Raw genomic sequence first — 23,314 nt, forward strand, 5'->3', positions numbered from 1 at the left:
ACATAGTAGTGGTGCAAGGTATGACAATAATTCTTTACATACTGTAGCTAGTTGTTGCAAGCCAGAGCAGAATTGTGCATGTCTCGGGAGTGGCAGGTTGTGTGTTGAAACCTGACCATTTTGTCAACTCTACTCCATTTTCATTTTACAACACTGACTAACCAGGAAAAGGGTGTGTCTAAAAGCATCTTTCTTCCTTACACACAAACACAACCTCTCTCTCACACACACACACACACACACAGGTATTCATAACAGAACCTCCTATCCACACAGATCTCATGTAACACCTGAGGGAAAAGTCCTGTTCCATTAGAACACTGAAAACAGATCTTAGGTAATAGAGAGCAATAGTAATGGCGTGTTTTGTACGCCCTAACGGAGGCTAACTCTGCCATGGCTTGTTGGCCAAAGCCCACAAAGCCTGGTAAACACAGGCTTAGGAGATCTTATACATTTTGTTCTGAGAATCTTCATCAGCTAACATCACTTTTTGCAAACTTTGATGCATAAGCACATAAAGGCTTCATAATTCATACATGTCATGTTAACTGTCTGATATTATCTCATAGAACAAAATGAACACAACCATGAGGTTTCATTTCCGTTTTTCTAGGACTACAAACTGGCTAGCTTATAGGTGCATTTTATGGTATAATGATCAAACTCGGTAAACTAATACTATAGTAGATAGCTTAAGGAACATTGAAGATTGGAGGCAGTCTGGGGAGCCTGTCAGTCAACCAGACCCCATTTAGTCAACTAGTTGATTGTTCGGTCAATGGTGTTGGTCAAGCAGTAGCAACAATTTATTTTAGAATTTCATGGTGTACAAGACACCAGTCTGATTGGCGCCTGTCTGAGTGGACTGATCCATTGTGGAGGCCGTGGGGATGGCACAGTCCATCACTAAGACATGTGCTACTGAAATTGTATATGGTTATATTACGTAAAAACAATGGTGCAACACTAAGACAAATTATATTTTATAACAAATGCACCTTCTCCCGCATTGGATTGCGGTCATTCTGAACGAATCAGTGCGCTGTTGAATTGGCGCCTAGTCCATGTTGCTATGTGCATAATAGCAACGTTATCCAGCATATTGGTGTTGAGAACAATGCGGCGGAGGCAGCAGCTGAGTTAGGAGAAGAGAAAACAGCACTTGCCTTTATTGTCTTAGCATAGTGAGGAGAGAGGAAACCCCAACTTAATTAGGTCTATAATCAATAGCCTAACTGTTTATATATCCTGGCTTTATAAAACTTTAAGCATCAGCAACCACATGTCAGATAAACAATTATACAAATGTGGCTGTTTTTCCATCTTTTCTATGCTGTAAAGGCTTTACACTTTTGTTGTTGTTTGTGAGAGAAAAATTGAAAGATTGTTCTAATACTTTTATTGCATCAAATGGTTGTTTTATGCAACAGAAGATAGTATTTTGTTAACTATTGTGTGTGTTCCACTGAGGATGGGCCTCTGGGAGATAAATATCCTCTGGCAGTATTACGATGTCTTTTGGGTGATAAAAACTGAAGAGCATTCCAGAGCATGAGTTAATGTTTCTGTTCTATATGGTACCAGGGAGAGATGGTTCCAGTTTGGAGTCGGAGGGACAGACACTGGTCTCTATACAATCAAAACTGTTGACACAGCAGATACTGTCTGCTATGTATTAGTGCGCGATGAGACAAGGATATCCCTGCCGGCCAAACCCTCCATAACCCGGATGACGCTGGGCCAATTGTGCGCCGCCCCATGGGCCTCCCGGTCGCGGCCGGCTGCGACAGAGCCTGGGCTCAAACCCAGAACCTCTGGTGGCACCTGGGAGGCCCTACATACGTAAGTTGAGTTGGTATCTTTAATGGATAATTTGATAAAGATGAGATTTAAGCATTATTAAACTGTCTACAAAGTCTGGGCAATTGTGCTCTAGAAACTGATTGGAGTGTGTCCACTTTTAGTTAACTTACCCTGACGATGTTACTATAAAAAGCTTTTGGGATTTTCTCTGTCTGGGTACTACATTTGAAATAAAACTGCACTAAAGGCCTGAAAATGTCTTTTCTTTTTTTCATCCCAGTATGAGAGGAGTTACTGGATTTATTGAACAAACCTTTTTCCATAAAGTTAGAGTGAATTAAGATGGAATCTCGACGTAATTTATAACGTCGTACAAAGCCTATGGTATCCATCAAACTAATTATCATTGCGTGATTAATGTGATGTAGTAAAGTAATTGAAATACTTGGCACGAGAAAACATAATCTAGTTTTATTAAAAAGCGCAAGATGTGTTTAGTAGTCAATGAATGTGGATTTAACTCTGACTGCTAATCTATTCCTTTGGCATGGGAGAATCTTTCCAGAGAAACGCTTGGAACTTTAATTAAGGCTATTTTCTGGGAATTGTGTCGTTAGTATGTGTCGGATTTTACGACTGCAGACAATTGTAAATTGGGTTATTTGCAGGGTTTCTTCGTCATTTCAATAGCATTGGGTCTATGGTATTGACTAAAATCTGGGTTTCTGATTGGAATTCAACTATTGGTATGTTTTGCCTGGAAAGATATGGCCGCTAGTGTTTAAGATATAAACTGAACGTTTTAACAGCTTGCCTAGTTCAAATTGAAAGACTAATTTGTTCAACATAAATAGCGAGGCAATTTCGATGTAACACATTGTCTGTTGCCTAAATGGTCTGCTGGAATAACATATTGAGAATGGAGTCATATTTAAATAACTGAATCAAAGAAGAGACAGTTAACTAAATCTAATGAATTCTAATAATAGCAATAGAGTTGTGCCCACCAAAATGTTTTTTTTTATTCTTACGGATTGACTGATGTATTTTATAAATTTGGCGCATTACATGTTATTTTTAAGCCGAAAGAGAGGAGAAAGTTGTAAAGTTTGTTTTAAATCTTACGATAGAGGTAAGCGCCGAACGTTGTTGGAGTATGGATTATATTTTTTCCCTACTGGTAAGAATTGGAGTGTTAGTTATAGCGGCTATATCGGGCTGTAAGGGATTCAGGTCTGAATAGTTGAATCGGAAACTTTTTGTGATAGTTTCTGAATATTGTTGCTTGGTTTTATTGTTGCTTGGTTTTATTGTTTAGGGAACACCAGTGAATTTGAGCAGGACGTTAATGTATTCTAACATTATAATCTGTTTCCATTACGTTGTACACTGTCCAGTCATTAAAGTGGATTGCAGTTTGAGTTTGATTTGATTTTTACATGGACAGTGCACATTAATCACAGTTGTGTGTGTCTAATGGCAGACATGGGAAGCTCTTACAGAGAAAACAGATTGACTAAAGGTGATTTTCCTTAAGGGAACTATACAGTCATCTCTCATGGTAGACCTTGTGGTTTGGGTTTTCTGTTTAGCAAAAGTACTGAGTGGAGGGGGAGCCAGGCCATTTAGAATCTTGAATACAAGACATGCGTCAGTGTATTGCAAAAGATTTTTCCAATTTAGGAGCTCATGCTTTCTGAGAATGTAACAGTGATGATAGCTATTGGGCTTCCTATCAAGCACTTTGAGAGCCTGTTTGCAGACAGACTGAATGGGTTTTAATGTTGTAAAGCAAACTTGGGCCCAACTAGTCAAGTAGTATAATAAGTGGGGGAGTATCAGATTTGAAGTACAGTTTTACTACTTCTGGCGTCAAACAATTTCGTATGTATTGGAAATTAACTAGGTTGAATTTGGTTATTTGAGTTACCTTTTTCATTTGCTTTTAAACTAGAGGTTGGAATCAAGTATGATAACATGGTACTTAAAATTGGCTACCACCTGGAGCTTTTCCCCTGACACAGACATCTGGCTCAGTGGCATCAGTTGTCCTCTTTGTGAGGAACATGCAGAATGTTATTTTATTTTTTTTTTTTACATTGAGATGCAAACATGAGTCCCTGAGCCACTTTGTCACCTGCACCATTACAGTAGTGAGTTCTTGTGCAGCTTGTTGTTTGCATGCACATATATCACTGTATCATCTGCATACATTGGAACTTCAGACCCTGTACAGACAGAAGGTAGATCATTAAAGCTGAACAGTATTGACCTTTGGGGCATGCCAACATCGTAGCCAAGAGTGGGAAAAAGTTAGTTTTGACTATTATGCTGATGAGACAGCACCAACTTTTTAAAGGTTTTAGATTTGTTAAACAACAGGTTTATATTTTTACTAACTTTATGCAACAGGTTGAAATGATTAGATTACTAGAAAGGGGTTGTGGGTTTCTTTATTGGTTATTGTTTTTTTTAGGTGTTAATTTCACTTACTGAAACGCTGTATTATCTGATGTGCTTTGAGTAGTATTCTTACTTCCGGGACTGATGGAAGTCACCTACAGTATGTATGTTAAGGGAGACGTAGGAGAACACGTCTCTAACAACTTTTTATTAAATATCATGGATTCCTTACGCCGAGTTATTTACTACAGAGGGGGGGGGGGGAATTACATTTAGAGGGGTAACAGGAACAATCTAAGGCGAAACAGCTATCACATATTTGTTGGAAATTGGTCTAGTAACGATACCAGGATAATTATGTCTAAGGGTAGCGCATGTTAGATTAAGCACATATAAAACATTGAGGAAGTTTAAAACTAATGATTAGTGATTTGAGGGAGTACAGTGGACTTATCATTATTATCAGGTTTTGTTTGTAGTTAACTTTTGGTTTGCTGAATCGGTGTTGTTTGTAGAGTGAATGCTGACAAAATGTTTTGTGTTTTCTTCCAGGAAAATGTGGGTTTTATTGTCTCTCTGAAATGTTTCCTGGGGCTATAATCTTGGGAAGAGTAAGTGAGATTAAGGCTGTAAAATGCCAAATGATATAAGGCCTGGCCATTTTTTGTTTGTTTTTGCCTTAAGGTTTGCAAATAGCCACACACAAAACACTTGACTATTTGTTGGTGTTTTTAAAATACTATGTTTGATGTGTGTTCTATTTCCTTCGGTTTTAGTGAGTTTTCCATTTGATTTAGTGCCAAGGTATCTTAAAGGCGCACACACATGGATTTTTCAGAAGTTCTTAATTTTCTGAGTTTGAATTAAACACGTGAATTATTTTGATAAAAAGGAATGTACTGGAAACCTGCGAAAAAACATGTATGAAATGTTTGACTGTTTTTCATTCATTTGTGTAATATAGTAAGAAACACTTTTTTGAAGGGTTTGTATGACCTCGGTCATGACTTTCCATTGTGGTTTGATCACCCTCATTGGAAATCCATTTGGACAATGAATTTAAGGTCATTTGTAATACTGATTTAAAGGTATTTTGTAATATTGATAATTATGATGAGGTTTATAGTTCTTAGCCATATTTGTAAGTTGGACCAATGTGAAGAAGGAGAGGGTGTTGCCTTTGACTAAGGGTAGGCTGCCTTAAGTTTATTTTCCTATGACCATATGGGCACAATTATTTTTTCTTTATGGAGTTCTTAAGAGTAGTGATTTTAAATTTGATTTGTTTTTTGTAATTTTGTTTAAAAAAAATTGACCAGTAGTGTTTATTTACACATTACTCATATGGGGAGTTGTGTCACAAATGGGGGAGGGAACAGTCCTCTGAGGTTTTGGATTGAAGTTTACACACCTTGAGTGATGTGTAGGAGTGTATGAAGTGATGTGTGAAGGAGTGTATTGTTGCGTTGTTTGTTCTGTTCTATTCCCGATGGGTTCGAGGTCTAACTTCCTGATCCCGTGGCTCTGCGATAGAGTTGACAGTGTGATGGGGAGTATAAGCCAAATTGAAAGAATAATGTGTTGTTATTCTCTTTGACATATGTTTAGAAATTTGTATTAAGAATAATTGGTCAAATTAATTATTTATCATATAGATTAATGAACTGAACTAAACTGTTGTTCTGATCCGTCCTCTCGAGGTTATCATGAAAAGTGACATCAGATGGTATCTTAATGCATGGAAGAGATAATTGGACAGAACAGTGTGTGTACCTCAAACCCCCCCTCTAACTGGCTGAAGAAGAACGACAAAGGCGTTCAATATGGCCCTGTCCACGCCACTTCTACCGAGAGAAATGAGTCCAAGCCAGAAACCGGTGTACAGCATCCGATCTAAGCTATCAACTGCTTTTCTCTCATGACTTCTCATGAGTGTGAGAGGAGTCCACGCGGAGTGGGCATGGGGAGAAATCTGTTCTAAACTTCTTATGTTTCTGGTAGACGAAAGGACAAGACATAAATGGGTGGTAAAGGTGATGGCGGCTCAGGTGAGACATTGAAATTGGGACATTATCATGGCCATCCACTGTAAAGCTATCTGAAGTCAACGAAAAGGACGCCGGAAGAATACATTTCACTTTAACCAGGAGTCACACTACCTGGATTTGTCTAACAAGCTATGCTAATTTTAGTTTCTGGGATGGAAATAGTAATTTCCACCATACCATGCTGATCCATTGGAGTGTGATGGATAACTAAAGCTTATTTTATTAAACTCCATTGTTGCATGCACTGCACTATGCATTAAATATGTGCTTTTCAATGTCTTTGAAGATATAGCTTTGAATCTCAAACTGTATGCATTTTTGTGCAGGTGACTGTATCATAACCTATGCAGACAAATTGCGAGTGTGCTTAGAAAATATGTTGGAGGTTGAAATGGGAGACAGTGCTAAGTTTCTTGGGAGGCTGAGGCAATGCTATAGCAGCTGGTCACGTGCAGGAACCCATACAATATTACCGGTATCTTTCATACAAATCTTAACCTTGTGACCCATTCTATATATCTGTTGTTCATCATGTAGGTTGAAAGGGGTGTATCTTGGCTATAAAATACCTTTGTACTTTTGTCTCGGGGCTCTCAACAAATCATCTAAGCGTGATTCGTCGACCAGCCATTGCTATTGCAAAGCTCTCACTAATAAAGATTCAGTTTAAGTATAACTCTGACCTGTGTGATAGGTTTGTCTCTACTCATTTGATAATACAGAAATGAACCACCATGTGTTATTATTACTTATAATTTATTTAGTGTTGTTTACACTCTTTACTTCAATACTTATATAGGCTACTGTATCAATCAATCATTCATCCATACGTGTCATCACACAGCATATGAGTCATTCATGTTTTGAAATGCAATCAAGCATGTTATAAAATAATGTGACCCTTGAATAATTAGTGTAAACAATAAGTAAACTGTTCCATTTCGGAAATTGCATTCACAAATGAATGTGACTGTTTAGTCTTTGCTGTAATAAAGGCTTTACAAAAGTACATAAGACTCATAATTTATTTGGTGTCGTTTACATTATTCCAATCAGAAAAATGACTTTGTAATCATGGCACACAGCACTTCCTCCTTTTTCTTTATCTCCAATATTTAACATAACTAGTCAAATTTATTCCAAACATCCGACTTCCCCTTTAGCACGAGCTCGTAAATCAGTAAACATTCCCCCGTTTCGGGTTTATTGGTCACATGTATGCATCTGCATCCATTTTGCTGTCATGTGTTCAGAGTTTGTTATAACCAATTTATTGATGCGATTATGATATGCTATAGGTCAGGCACTATTGGTCACGTGCATGCAATGCATACATGTGTCAGTTAAGGATCACCCCCCCCCCCCCCCCCCCCAATTCTCGCCTAAAATGAAATATCCAAATCGAACTGCCTGTAGCTCAGGACCTGAAGCAAGGTATTCTTGATACCATTTGAAAGGAAACACTTTGAAGTTTGAGGAAATGTGAAATTAATGTAGGATAATATAACACATTAGATCTGGTAGATATTTCATCTTTGAAATGCAAGAGAAAGGTCAAAATATAATATTGAAGTTTAGGTGCAATTTAGATTTTGGCCACTAGACGGCAGCTGTGTATGTGCAATGTTTGATTTTGATCCAGTGAAGCATTGCAATACTGCACAGTATTTTGTATCAAGTCTGCCCGAATGTGCTGAATTGGTCAATTGATACATTTAAGTAAATAACTATACAGTTCACAAAAAAATATATGGTAATACAAAATATTAGTTTAAACAACCCCAGGAATGTACATGATGGATTATACAGTAACTTTCACACGTCTAGATGGCCAGGTGGGGTGGGTGTGGAGCAAGAGACAGGAGAGGCAAGAGACAGCAGGGCTTCAAACTGTAGAACCCAGTTCCTACATGTGAATATAAAAATAGATTTTTATCAAACAAAACTATGCTACATTTTATCTCTGGGACCCTCAGGATGACAAATCAGAGCAAGATTACTGAACGTAAGTCCATTATTTACCTCCAGAGGTGAATGTATCAAACCAGTTGCCGTGATAAGTTATTTAGACTTTTACTTTGTGTGAAAGGTCTAAAAAGTATTTTGTTAAAAATAGGTTAAACGTCTCTCTGCTGAACACACACACATGCATACTGATGCCACACAAACTCACTGACCACATTACACTGCTGTTACTGTCCATCTATCCTGTTGCCTAGTGAGTTCACCCCTACCCTACCTATAAGTACATACAGTGCACCTTCACTTTTTCCACTTTGTTACATAACAGCCTCATTCTAAAATGGATCAAATAAAATAAATCCTTAATCTACACACACACACACACACACACACACACAATACCCCATAATAACGAAACGAAAACAGGTTTAGATTTCTTTTGCAAATGTATTAACTGTACAAAACAGAAATAAGTATTCAGACCCTTTACTAGGAGACTCGAAATTGAGCTCATGTGCATCCCGTTTCCATTGATCATCCTTGAGATTTTTCTACAACTTGGTTGGAGTCCACCTGTGGTAAATTCAATTGATTGGACCTTATTTGGAAAGGCACACACCTGTCTATATAAAGTCCCACAGTTGACAGTGCATGTCAGAACAAAAACCAAGCCATGAGGTGGAAGGAATTGTCCATAGAGCTCAGAGACAAGATTGTGAAGCTGCACAGATCTGGGGAAGGGTACAATAAAATGTCTGCAGCATTAAAGGTCCCCAAGAACAAAGAGGCCACCGTCATTCTTAAATGGAAGAAGTTTGGAACCACCAAGACTCTTCCTAGAGCTGGCAGCCTGGCCAAACTGAGCAATCGGGTGAGAAGGGCCTTGGTCAGGGAGGTGACCAAGAACCCGATGGTCACTGACAGAGCTCCAGAGTTCCTCTGTGGAGATGTGAGAACCTTCCAGAAGGACAACCATCTCTGCAGCACTCCACTAGTCAGGTCTTTATGGTAGTGGCCAGATGGAAGCCACTCCTCAGTAAAAGACACGAAAGCCTGCTTGGAGTTCGCCAAGAATGTCAAGCGTCACGTCTGGAGGAAGCCTGGCACCATCCCTACGGTGAAGCATGGTGGTGGCAGCATCATGCAGTGTGGATGTTTTTCAGCGGCAGGGACTGGGAGACTAGTCAGGATCGAGGAAAAGATGAAAGGAGCAAAGTACAGAGATCCTTGCTGAAAACTTGCTCCAGAGTGCTCAGGACCTCAGACTGGAGGCAAATGTTCACCTTCCAACAGGACTACGACCCTAAGCACACAGCCAAGATGGTGCAGGAGTGGCTTCGGGACAAGTCTCCATGTCTCCAACCTGAGAGCTTGAGGGCCTACAGAGAAGAATGGGAGAAACTCTCCAAATACAGGTGTGCCAAGCTTGTAGCATCATACCCGAGGCTGTAATTGCTGCCAAAGGTGATTTATTCCTCGAGTCACTATTTCTATTATCTTTAACTCTGCATTGTTGGAAAAGGACCCGTAAGTAAGCATTTCACTGTTCGTAAACAAAATGTGTAGATTAAGCACGTGACAAATAAAACACATTTGATTGGCTTGACGTGTTGCGAGGCATCACTGATTTACACAGGGTTCCGACCACTCTTTAGCTCAATTCTGCCATGAAAGCTGGTTTGCAACAAGGCTAGGCTGTATGCACCAATTAATTATGGAGATATGGCCAAGTGAATCTAGTCCAATATGGCCACATGCAGCTGGTTGGCAGCCATAATATAAATGGCTGTCAGGGAGGTAATGGACAAAATCAGTGATGCACTATAGCCAAAAGTACTTATTTTGACATGCCCTAGTAATGTGTGAAATCAAAGTCAACCATTTGTTTCACGTAGTTGCTGTCCGTGATTCAACCCCCAATCACGGCCGGATGTGATGCAGCCTAGATTCGAACCAGGTACTGCAGTGACCCCTCTTGCACACTCGGGAGCCCTTATGGTCAGAAATATTGTCTATATGATTTGTGTGGTTTATTTAGTAGGTAGATAACATTAGTCATTTTGATATTGTTTAATGATAACACCCTATATTCTTCTAACAGAAAATCCAAATGACTGCAGCCATTTTATTAAAATGGTCACCCTGGTTGAATGATAGGCTTCCCAGACTGCCTCCAACCTTTAAAATGTTCCTTAAGGTATCTAGTATTTGTGTACCAAGTTCGCTAATTGTATCAAAATGCACGATTGAGTATATTTTGTTCTTATGCGCTGGACTATATAATGGAACCTGAGCACCACAATCTTCAACAACCCAGCTAGTTGGCGAAAAACTCTACACCCCCTATGACAGAGGTGCAAAGGTACATACCGATACAATCAACACCTGACATACAAAATCTGTATATAATCTATTCAAAGTGAACACCGCCCATATTAGCACCAGAACAGCCCTACCTTCTCTACACAGACTGTTTGTATCTGTGAAAGAAATGCTGCTGGAGGTTGATGAACGAGGGTATGTGCCCCACTCAATTAGCAGAACTAATAATCTTTATGTAACACACACACAGCAAATCACCCCTTCAATGGCTGTTAATCCTGAAATCTCCCCGTTCAGAGTACCCTGACTCTACTCCAGTCAGTGTCAGGCCATTGTCACGTTAGCTAGCAAGCCATATTTGTTCAGCATTGTCGTACACCTGACCATAATCAAATTCCCAAACACACTGACTGTGAGTGACGTCGAGTCTGACAGACAGCACCTCTCTTCTATCAAATCTGTTCGATTACATGTTCCATCAATGTTAAACACAGCTAGACAACGTTGGACTCAGCCGTGTATGCTAGGTAACTAGCTACCTAGGCTATCAAGATATTGTACTTGTCCAAACCTGCAAATGTAACAAAATTACAAGAGGCTAATATAACGTATTGAGAGCCGTTGTGAAACTGCAAGAAATCCAATGCACTAACGTTAGCTAGCTAGTTAACGTAAACCAAGGCAGGGTAAGTTTGTTTGATCACCGCTTGAGACAGTACAACTATAAACTGTCAGTTAAATTAGCTACTTAGATATTATTGGAAGAAGCAGTTCACCAAACAAGCCATACCTGACGTCCAGGGCTGATGTTTTCAAGTACTTAAGAGTGCGTTTCGGTCCCGAGGCTAATTGCTAGTATGCTAGGCCAATGTTGGAATCCCGGAACTGCCCTCGCTCCATTAATTTGGGACATTTGTCCAATCAGTGATTGAGATTAGCGTCATTCCCGGTGAGTCTGCGCTCCTTGTTCTATCTGTGGAGTCGGTGTGGCCTTGGGCGGGGATTACAGACATATTTTTGAAAGCTTTCAACATGCCATAGGTCGCTCCGGACAGTGGTCCCGTTATCTAAAGCAGGTTACAGCTTTGCAACAGAGGCACATCTACAATAGTCTGTCTGAGTACCAGGCTGTATAGCTATCATTCCACTCCTGTCATTTGCGAGAGACTGGCCTTTCAACGTTTAATATCTAGCTATGCATCCTGATTTCCAACGGATTTGCTCATTGGTTGTTGGAAATAACATTAATAGTTTACATGGCAACATGTGGAGCCTAGAAAATAGAATTAGAATTATAAAGCCTTCAGAAAGTATTCAGACCCCATGAATTATTCCACATTTTATTGTGTTACAGCCTGAATTCAAAATGAATCAAATATTTTTTTCCCTCGCCTATCTACACACACTACCCCATAATGACAAAGTAAAAACATGTTTTTAGAAATTTTTACAAATGTATTGAAAATGAAATACATAAATATCTTATTTACATAAGTATTCACACCCCTGAGTCAATACAAGTAATCTATAAATTGTTGCTAGGTAAAGCCCCGCCTTATCTCAGCTCACTGGTCACCATAGCAGCACCCACCCGAAGCAAGCGCTCCAGCAGGTATATTTCACTGGTCACCCCCAAAGCCAATTCCTCCTTCAGTCGCCTTTCCTTCCAGTTCTCTGCTGCCAATTACTGGAATGAACTGCAAAAAAATCACTGAAGCTGGAGACTCATATCTCCCTCACTAGCTTTAAGCACCAGCTGTCAGAGCAGCTCACAGATCACTGCACCTGTGCATAGCCAATCTCTAAATAGCCCATCCAACTACCTTATCACCATATTGTTATTTATTTTATTTATTTTGCTCCTTTGCACCCCAGTACCGCTACTTGCACACTCATCTTCTGCACATCAATCACCCCAGTGTTTAATTTGCCATACTGTAATAATTTTGCCAAAATGGCCTATTTATTGCCTCACCCCCCTTATCCTACCTCATTTGCACACACTGTATATAGTAGACATTCTCTATTGTATTATTGACTGTATGTTTGTTTATTCCATGTGTAACTCTGTGTTGTTGGTTGTGTCGCAATGCTTTGCTTTATCTTGGCCAGGTCGCAGTTGTCAATGAGAACTTGTTCTCAACTAGCATACCTGATTAAATAAATAAAAAATACATGTTAGAATCACCGTTGACAATGATTACAGCTGTGAGTCTCTAAAAGCTTTGCACCCCTGGATTGTACAATATTTGCACATGTATTATTTTTTTAATTATTCAAGCTGTCAGGTTGGTTGTTGATCATTGCTAGACAGCCATTTCCAACTATTGCCATAATTTTCAAGCCAACTTAACTCATACAGTGGGGCAAAAAAGTATTTAGTCAGCCACCAATTGTGCAAGTTCTCCCACTTAAAAAGATGAGAGAGGCCTGTAATTTTCATCATAGGTACACTTCAACTATGACAGACAAAATGAGAAAAAAAATCCAGAAAATCACATTGTAGGATTTTTTTATGAATTTATTTGCAAATTATGGTGGAAAATAAGTATTTGGTCAATAACAAAAGTTTATCTCAATACTTTGTTATATACCCTTTGTTGGCAATAACAGAGGTCAAACGTTTTCTGTAAGTCTTCACAACGTTTTCACACACTGTTCCTGGTATTTTGGCCCATTCCTCCATGCAGATCTCCTCTGGAGCAGTGATGTTTCGGGGCTGTTGCTGGGCAACACAGACTTTCAACTCCCTCCAAAGATTTTCTATGGGGTTGATATCTGGAGACTGTCTAGGCCACTCCAGGACCTTGAAATGCTTCTTACGAAGCCACTCCTTCGTTGCCGGGATCATTGTCATGCTGAAAGACCCAGCCACGTTTAATCTTCAATGCAATTGCTGATGGAAGGAGGTTTTCACTCAAAATCTCACGATACATGGCCCCATTCATTCTTTCCTTTACATGGATCAGTCGTCCTGGTCCCTTTGCAGAAAAACAGCCCCAAAGCATGATGTTTCCACCCCCATGCTTCACAGTAGGTATGGTGTTCTTTGGATGCAACTCAGCATTCTTTGTCCTCCAAACACGACGAGTTGAGTTTTTACCAAAAAGTAATTTTTTGGTTTCATCTGTCCATATGACATTCTCCCAATCTTCTTCTGGATCATCCAAATGCTCTCTAGCAAACTTCAGACGGGCCTGGACATGTACTGGCTTAAGCAGGGGGACACGTCTGGCACTGCAGGATTTGAGTCCCTGGCGGCGTAGTGTGTTACTGATGGTAGGCTTTGTTACTTTGGTCCCAGCTCTCTGCAGGTCATTCACTAGGTCCCCCCGTGTGGTTCTGGGATTTTTGCTCACCGTTCTTGTAATAATTTTGACCCCACGGGGTGAGATCTTGCGTGGAGCCCCAGATCGAGGGAGATTATCAGTGGTCTTGTATGTCTTCCATTTCCTAATAAATGCTCCCACAGTTGATTTCTTCAAACCAAGCTGCTTACCAATTGCAGATTCAGTCTTCCCAGCCTTGTGCAGGTCTACAATTTTGTTTCCTTTGACAGCTCTTTGGTCTTGGCCATGGTGGAGTTTGGAGTGTGACTGTTTGAGGTTGTGGACAGGTGTCTTTTATACTGATAACAAGTTCAAACAGGTGCCATTAATACAGGTAACGAGTGGAGGATAGAGGAGCCTCTTAAAGAAGAAGTTACAGGTCTGTGAGAGCCAGAAATCTTGCTTGTTTGTAGGTGACCAAATACTTATTTTCCATCATAATTTGCAAATAAATTCATTAAAAATCCTACAATGTGATTTTCTGGATTTTTTTTCTCATTTTGTCTGTCATAGTTGAAGTGTACCTATGATAAATTACAGGCCTCTCTCATCTTTTTAAGTGGGAGAACTTGCACAATTGGTGGCTGACTGAATACTTTTTTGCCCCACTGTAACTGTAATTAGACCACTCAGGAACATTCAATGTCGTCTTGGTAAGAATCTCCAGTGTATATTTGGCCTTGTGTTTTAGGTTATTTGTCCTGCTGAAAGGTGAATTAATCTCCCAGTGTCAGGTGAAAAGCAAACTGAACCAGATTTTTCTCAAGGATGTTGACTGTGTTTAGCTCCATTCAGTTACATTTTTATTGTGAAAAACTCCCCAGTCCTTAATGATTAAAAGCATACCCATAACATTATGCAGCCACCACTACGCTTGAAAATACGGAGAGTAGTACTCAGTAATGGATTTGCCCTAAACATAACACTGTATTCAGGACAAAAAGTGAATTGCTTTGCCACATTTTTTGCAGTATTACTTTAGTGCCTTTTTGTTAACAGGATGCATGTTTTGGAATATTTTTATTATGTACAGGCTTCCTTCTTTTCACCCTGTCAATTAGGTTAGTATTGTGGAGTAACTACAATGTTCTTGATCCATCCTCAGTCTTCTCTTATCACAGCCATTAAAACTCAGTAACTGTTTAAAAGTCACAATTGGCCTCATAGTGAAATCCCTGAGTTAGAAAGGACACGTATCTTTGTAGGGACTGTCCAAAGTGAAATGAATAACTTCACCCTGCTCAAACGGATATTCAATGTGTGCTTTTTAAATTTGTTTACCCATCTACCAATATGTGCATATCAAATCAAATTGTATTTGTCACATGCGCCGAATACAACAGGTAGACCTTACCGAGAAATGCTTACTTACAAGCCCTTAACCAACAATGCAGTTCAATAATATATTTAATTAAGTGAGAAAAAAATGGAATCAATCAAAAAACAAAATAAATGGACATAACAATAACAAAGCTATATACAGAGGGTACCGGTACCGAGTCAATGTGCAGGGGTACTTCTTTGCGAGGCATTGGAAAACCTCAGTGGTCTTTGTGGTTGAATCTGTGTTTGAAATGCACTTCTCGACTTGAGGGACCTTACAAATAATTGTATTGTCACGCCCTGACCATAGTTTACTTTGTATTTTCTATGTTTTGATTGGTCAGGGTGTGATCTGAGTGGGTATTCTATGTTTCATGTCTTGTTTGTCTATTTCTATGTTCAGCCTGATATGGTTCTCAGTCAGAGGCAGGTGTTCGTCATTGTCTCTGATTGGGAACCATATTTAGGTAGCCTGGGTTTCACTGTGTGTTTGTGGGTGATTGTTCCTGTCTATGTGTTTTTTCACCAGATAGGCTGTTAGGGTTTCGTTACGTTGTGTTTTGTAGTATTGTATTGGAGATTCGTGTTTCGTATTATTAATAAACATGGATCGTAAACCACACGCTGCGCTTTGGTCCGCTTCTCTTCCTCCTACAGACGAACGCCCTTACAGAATCACCCACCACCAACGGACCAAGCAGCGTGTCAACAGGCAGCAACAGCAGCGTAAAGAGGAATGGACATGGGAGGACGTTTTGGATGGCAAGGGCTGTTACACTTGGGAGGAGATACTGGCTGGAAGAGATCGCCTCCCATGGGAACAGGTGGAGGCACTTAGGAGAGCAGAGGCAGCCGGAGAGAGGAGCCGGCGATATGAGGGAACACGACTGGCAAGGAAGCCCGAGAGGCAGCCCCAAAAATTTCTTGGGGGGGGGCTAACAGGGAGTATGGCTACGCCAGGTAGGAGACCTGCGCAAACTCCCTGTGCTTACCGGGGGGCTAGAGAGACCGGACAGGCACCGTGTTATGCAGTGGTGCGCACGGTGTCTCCAGTGCGGGTGCATAGCCCGGTGCGGTATATTCCAGCTCCGCGTGTCTGCCGGGCTAGATTGAGCGTCGAGCCTAATGCCATGAAGCCGGCTCTACGCAGCTGGTCCCCAGTGCGTCTCCTTGGGCCGGCTTACATGGCACCAGCCTTGCGCTCGGTGTCTCCGGTTCGCCTGCATAGCCCAGTGCGGGCTATTCCACCTCGCCGCACTGGCAGGGCGACCGTGAGCATTCAACCAGGTAAGGTTGGGCAGGCTCGGTGCTCAAGAGCTCCAGTGCGCCTGCACGGTCCGGTTTTTCCAGTACCACCTCCACACCCCAGCCCTCCGGTAGCAGCTCCCCGCACCAGGCTTCCTGTGCGTGTCCTTGGCCCAGTACCACCAGTGCCAGCACCACGCATCAGGCCTACAGTGCGCCTCGCCTGTCCAGCGCTGTCGGAGCCCTCCTCCTCTCCAGCGCTGTCGGAGTCTCCCGCCTGTTTAGCGCTGTTAGAGCCTTCCTTCTCTACAGCGCTGCCGGAGTCTCCCGCCTGTTCAGAACTGCCAGTTAACATAGAGCTGCCAGTTAGCATAGAGCTGCCAGTTAGCATAGAGCTGCCAGTTAGCATAGAGCTGCCAGTTAGCATAGAGCTGCCAGTTAGCATAGAGCTGCCAGTTAGCATAGAGCTGCCAGTCTGCAAGGAGCTGCCAGTCTGCAAGGAGCTGCCAGTCTGCATGGAGCTGCCAGTCTGCATAGAGCTGCCAGTCTGCATAGAGCTGCCAGTCTGCATGGAGCTGCCAGTCTGCAAGGAGCCGCCAGAGCTGCCTGTCTGCAGGATGCCGCCAGAGCTGCCAGTCTGCAAGGAGCCGCCAGAGCTGCCAGTCTGCAAGGAGCCGCCAGAGCTGCCAGTCTGCAAGGAGCCGCCAGTGCTGCCAGTTAGCATGGAGCAGCCAGGGCCGCCAGTCAGCATGGAGCAGCCAGGGCCGCCAGTCAGCATGGAGCAGCCAGGGCCGCCAGTCAGCATGGAGCAGCCAGGGCCGCCAGTCAGCATGGAGCAGCCAGGGCCGCCAGTCAGCATGGAGCAGCCAGTCAGCATGGAGCAGCCAGTCAGCATGGAGCAGCCAGAGCAGCCAGTCAGCATGGAGCAGCCAGAGCTGCCAGTCAGCATGGAGCAGCCAGTCAGCATGGAGCAGCCAGAGCTGCCAGTCAGCATGGAGCAGCCAGTCAGCATGGAGCAGCCAGAGCTACCAGTCATCATGGAGCAGCCAGTCAGCATGGAGCAGCCAGAGCTGCCAGTCGACCAGACTCTTCCAGATCTGCCAGTCGTCCAGACTCTTCCAGATCTGCCAGTCGTCCAGACTCTTCCAGATCTGCCAGTCGTCCAGACTCTTCCAGATCTGCCAGTCGTCCAGACTCTTCCAGATCTGCCAGTCGACCAGACTCTTCCAGATCTGCCAGTCGACCAGACTCTTCCAGATCTGCCAGTCGACCAGACTCTTCCAGATCTGCCAGTCGACCAGACTCTTCCAGATCTGCCAGTCGACCAGACTCTTCCAGATCTGCCAGTCGTCCAGACTCTTCCAGATCTGCCAGTCGTCCAGACTCTTCCAGATCTGCCAGTCGTCCAGACTCTTCCAGATCTGCCAGTCGACCAGACTCTTCCAGATCTGCCAGTCGACCAGACTCTTCCAGATCTGCCAGTCGACCAGACTCTTCCAGATCTGCCAGTCGACCAGACTCTTCCAGATCTGCCAGTCGACCAGACTCTCTCAGATCTGCCAGTCGTCCAGACTCTCTCAGATCCGCCAGTCGACCAGATTCTCCCAGATCCGCCAGTCGACCAGATTCTCCCAGATCCGCCAGTCGACCAGATCCGCCAGTCGACCAGATTCTCCCAGATCCGCCAGTCGACCAGATTCTCCCAGATCCGCCAGTCGACCAGATTCTCCCAGATCCGCCAGTCGACCAGATTCTCCCAGATCTGCTAGTCGACCAGGATCTGCTGAAACCGCCAGCCAGCCAGGTTCTGGTAGTTTCTACTACCTGCCTGGGCTTCCTCTCAGTGCTGAGCTTCTTCTCAGTGCTGAGCTTCCTCTCAGTGCTGAGCTACCTATCTGTCCCGAGTTACCTCTGTCCCGAGCTGTCCCTCTGTCCCATGTTATTATTGTGGTGGGTAACCTATTTAGGGACGTTTAGGAGGGGGATTAAAACTGTCATGGAGTGGGGTCCACGTCCAGCGCCAGAGCCGCCACCGCGGACAGATGCCCACCCAGACCCTCCCCTATAGGTTCAGGTTTTGCGGCCGGAGTCCGCACCTTGGGGGGGGGGTACTGTCACGCCCTGACCATAGTTTACTTTGTATTTTCTATGTTTTGATTGGTCAGGGTGTGATCTGAGTGGGTATTCTATGTTTCATGTCTTGTTTGTCTATTTCTATGTTCAGCCTGATATGGTTCTCAGTCAGAGGCAGGTGTTCGTCATTGTCTCTGATTGGGAACCATATTTAGGTAGCCTGGGTTTCACTGTGTGTTTGTGGGTGATTGTTCCTGTCTATGTGTTTTTTCACCAGATAGGCTGTTAGGGTTTCGTTACGTTGTGTTTTGTAGTATTGTATTGGAGATTCGTGTTTTGTATTATTAATAAACATGGATCGTAAACCACACGCTGCGCTTTGGTCCGCTTCTCTTCCTCCTACAGACGAACGCCCTTACATGTATGTGTGGGGTACAGATATGAAGTGGTAATAAATGTTAAACACTATTATTGCACACGGAGTGAGTCCATACAATGTATTACTGGCCAAGCACATTTTACTCCCAAACTTATTTAGGCTTGCCATAACAAAGGGGTTGATTAATGACTCAAGACATTTCATATTTTCAATTGTAATTCATTTGTAAACATTTCTAAAAACATAATTCCACTTTCACATTATGGGGCATTGTGTGTAGGCCAGTGACACAATAATCTCAATTTAATCAATTTTAAATTCAGGTTGTACACAACAAAATGTGGGGGAAAATCAAGGGGGTGTGAATACTTTCTGTAGACACTGTATCAAACTTTTTGTGAACTACTGAAAGATCCATTACTACCATGTTTTAATTACTGGTATTTAAATGGTCAACTGTCACACACACAAAAAGGGTGGGTGGGTGATACAAATACCCAGTCTCTTTAAAACAATTGGAGGCCCCTCACCAATGTTCCCTCTAAGCTGCGAGTGTGAAAGGGTACGCAGCTCCCCACAGACTGCCAAGCAGAATAAATATTAGCTCCCACAGAGAACCTCACTCAACTTTCTGTGATGTTTCCCCCCTTACTTAACACTATCAACGTTTCCCTTTACTCTGGGAGTTGTGATTGAATCAACGCATTATTAGCCACTTTCAATGCAACGTACCAAAACAAAACAAACTGTGCAAGAGATTTTGTTGTAAACGTGAGATTATATTGAGATGCAAGTCTACACAGACAAGTGAAGCATAACCAATCAGCGCTGCAGTAGGCCTATTTGTAATTAGACCATTGCCATATATGGAGCTGTGCCATTCACTTTGAACTGGACTGTGTTTTCAGCATGAGCGGTTTCCTGAATAGATGCGCTTGTTTTGATACCAAAGCGAGAGCTGCATGTAGCCATCTGTGCATGTTTGTTCATATATTTTGCTAGTTAGTGAGTTATTAGCCCAGTTATAGATCATTTGTAGTCAACAATGGGGGAGTGATTGCTTCTTACAAGAGCACAAAACGTGTATATTTCTAGACATCTTTGAAAAGCGAGTTGAATAAAGTGCAGTAGGCAGTCGCAGTAGCATACTTTATCTGATTCTTTGTAATAATGGTCTGGGAATAATGCATATAAAGTTTTTTGTTGTTGCATCAAACACAACATTTTCAATCACCTCCTTTTCTAAAGGACAAGTGGATAAACAGGTTAATGTCAAGCCCTGCATGTTGTGTCATGGAATGTAGGCCTACATTGAATACCACACATTGGCTGCTACTGTAGGCTGAATGATAGAACAGCTATTTCCATGTCAAAATGTTATGAACACATTTTCTCTATTGTGTTTGATGGTTGGTCACTCTGGTAGGTCTACATTATGATCAAATAGCCACAGTAGCCTACTTGACCACTGTCTGAAACTGTAACTTAAGGCAGGTACAGCCTCAGTGTTCACAGTAAACGTGCACTGGAAGTTGCACAACATTTCCCCAATGTTCAAGTTTGCAGTCAGTAGACCTGAAATTTGATCAGTGCCAAAAGAAATTTGAGGGAACATTGCCCCTCACCCTTCGATGTTGTGATGCAAAAATATTGGCAAAATGTATTGCTCATCAAATAAAAAACGTCTGTCCCGACATTGTTCATCACTATAAAACTGAATCCTTAAACATAACCGAGACAACTACTAGAAATAATGGAAAACTATGAGAATGTAGGAAAACCAGGTATAATCTTTATAGCAGATTTTGAGAAAGCATTTGATATAGTGATGTACGTCTAGAATCTGTTAACCTCTCCGGGGTAGCCCCCCTTCTTCTCAATTTCCGTCTAAAAACATACCCTAATCTAACTGCCTGTAGCTCAGGCCCAGAAGCAAGGATATGCATATTCTTGGTATAATTTGAAAGGAAACACTCTGAATTTTGTGGAAATGTGAATTGAATGTAGGAGAATATAACACAATAGATCTGGAAAAGAAAATACAAGGAAATAAACAGACGTTTTCAGTTTTTTTATTGTTGCTGCATCATCTTTCAAATGAATAAGAACAGCCAAACATACATATAGGATGCTGGGGATGATTTGAATGAAGAACATAAGATGGCAACAATAGCTGAGCAAAGTTTTAGACAGATAACTTCCAAAATGAGCGAGCTACATGAGCATGAAGTCACCCAGGTGTCCCACACAGATGTACCCAAGTACAGTGATACATTTTTAAGGAAAGAACTATATACAACTATAACTATATACAAAATACATACAAGTGTAGGCACACACAATCTTCTAAAACAAACAGTTTGTAGCCCCATTTGGTTGGTTTGTTACGCATGTATTGTTTGATGCTGATTCTGGCCTTTGAGGCTACCATCCTCTCATCGATGGACAGGTTCTGGGCAGGCTGAAAATAGGTCTTGCAGGCCTCAACGATGCTGGGGTAGAGAGGTTTGATTTTGCAGAGCCTATCAAACCTTCCTGTGCCTCTCTTCTTGTTATTCTCCACATCAACTTCTGGGTCACTGATGTGAAGCGCCCGTGAGATAGAAGACATGACAGTGGTGGGGAAAGGCAGTTGATAGAGAGCTGACGTTTACCAGTAGTCCCTCAGAGTTTTCAACTTCACCAGCCCCATGTAAATGACCAGTGAAAGAAAGCAGAAAAGGTCTGACATGGAAATGGGCTTCCATGCCTCTATCTTTCCTGCCTGCTTCTTAGCCCCGTACTTATTGGTGTTCGACACCAGGGAATCAACAACTGACGAGGTGAAAAACAGTTGAAAAAGTTGAAGGAGGCTGTACTTTGCAGTCACGTCTAGGTGAGGTCCTGGCTGCCTTTTTGGTCAAAAAACTGGTGGAATTGGTTCCACATCATCTTCCAACACAAAGTGCCAATGACCCTCTGGCCCTCTGTCTGCAGGTTTCTGTCTTCCCCACCTCCCCTTCTTTGTCACTGACTTCAAACCTCTAGATGGCAGGGTAGGTGTGGAGCCAGAGACAGCAGGAGTCCGGCTGGTTGAACAAGCTTCAGAGGGAGATGGACAACTAGACATTGGTGGCGCATAATCAGAATCACTGCCACTGTTGGGGAAAAAAAGAGTTTCAGTAAGAATACTTTCACGTATGAGCCCTGTATTAACACGTAAAATAAACAGATGTATTATAGAGTACAGGGAACATAATCACTATGGTGAAGTGCTGTTTCATTCCATGTTTATATAAAATAAATTTGAAAATATATATCACACACACACAATGTATAGCCAATGTGTACCTTAAAAAATATCATCAGTAATGGAGTGTATATAATGCAAATAAAATAAAATAAAAAAATAAAAAATCTCAAATGAATAATATTTTACATTAATTTCAAATAACGACATTGGCATGAGAAGATTTTACCAGTCCAGCATGGCATCCTCTCCGTACAGAATCATGTCTTCTGCCTGAGTCAAAACTTGCCTCGCTGAAAGATTCATCTTCCTGAAGCAACTCGGTCTTGCTTTCTCTGTCAATTTCTTCTATAATTTGGGTTACATCTGTATATCTAGACTTTGTTTTAGCCTTTCCTGATTTATTTGCCATAATTTAAATATATAAAATTGCTGAAAATGCTCCTCACTATGTACTGCTATGCGTAACACTCGTGGCTCCGTCAAGTAGGATTTGCAATGGCGATTGAACCTCTTTTACGCCAGAGTTTACGACAAAGGCTGGTCTTCAAACGTATAACCATTACATATTGCCGTTTACCTCAGCTCATTGGCTATCTTCCAAGCTAGATTTCAAGATGGTCAGTGGTCATTGGGCCAAAATAGTCAATCAACGATAGACAGCTCCCACCATTGGTGCGCAATGTCATTGATTGGTGTCTTCAAATCAGGTTTGTTTCGATCAATACATCCCGGGAAAAGAGCCATCAAGTGTGACTGTGTTACTAACAAACAGGATTGCAATGAAACCAACCATGACTGGATAAACGTGTGTTTGGTGTGTGTATTTACCATGAATGTTTCGTCCAAAGTTGAATGAGACGGAAATCACGACGCAAGTGGTTTACAAATGTTTCGTGTTAGTTTTGTTCATAAAATACATTTTTATAGCCCAACATTCACTGTGGAGTTAGGACAATTGGCATTGCCACCAAAGGAATATTTTCAAAGGTAAGCAATTTATTTGTTTTTTTCTGACTTTTGTGACGCTAATGCTTGGTTGGAATATGCTAGTAATACTTTTGTTAGCTGGGGGCTCTCCTCAGATAATTGCATGGTTTGCTTTCGACGTAAAGCCTTTTTGAAATCTGACAAAGCGGCTGGATTAATACAATTTTAAGCTTTTAAATGATGCAAGACATGTATTTACAAGAAT

The sequence above is a fragment of the Oncorhynchus clarkii genome, chromosome 14 (assembly GCF_045791955.1).
Source record: "Oncorhynchus clarkii lewisi isolate Uvic-CL-2024 chromosome 14, UVic_Ocla_1.0, whole genome shotgun sequence".
Classification (NCBI taxonomy): domain Eukaryota; kingdom Metazoa; phylum Chordata; class Actinopteri; order Salmoniformes; family Salmonidae; genus Oncorhynchus; species Oncorhynchus clarkii.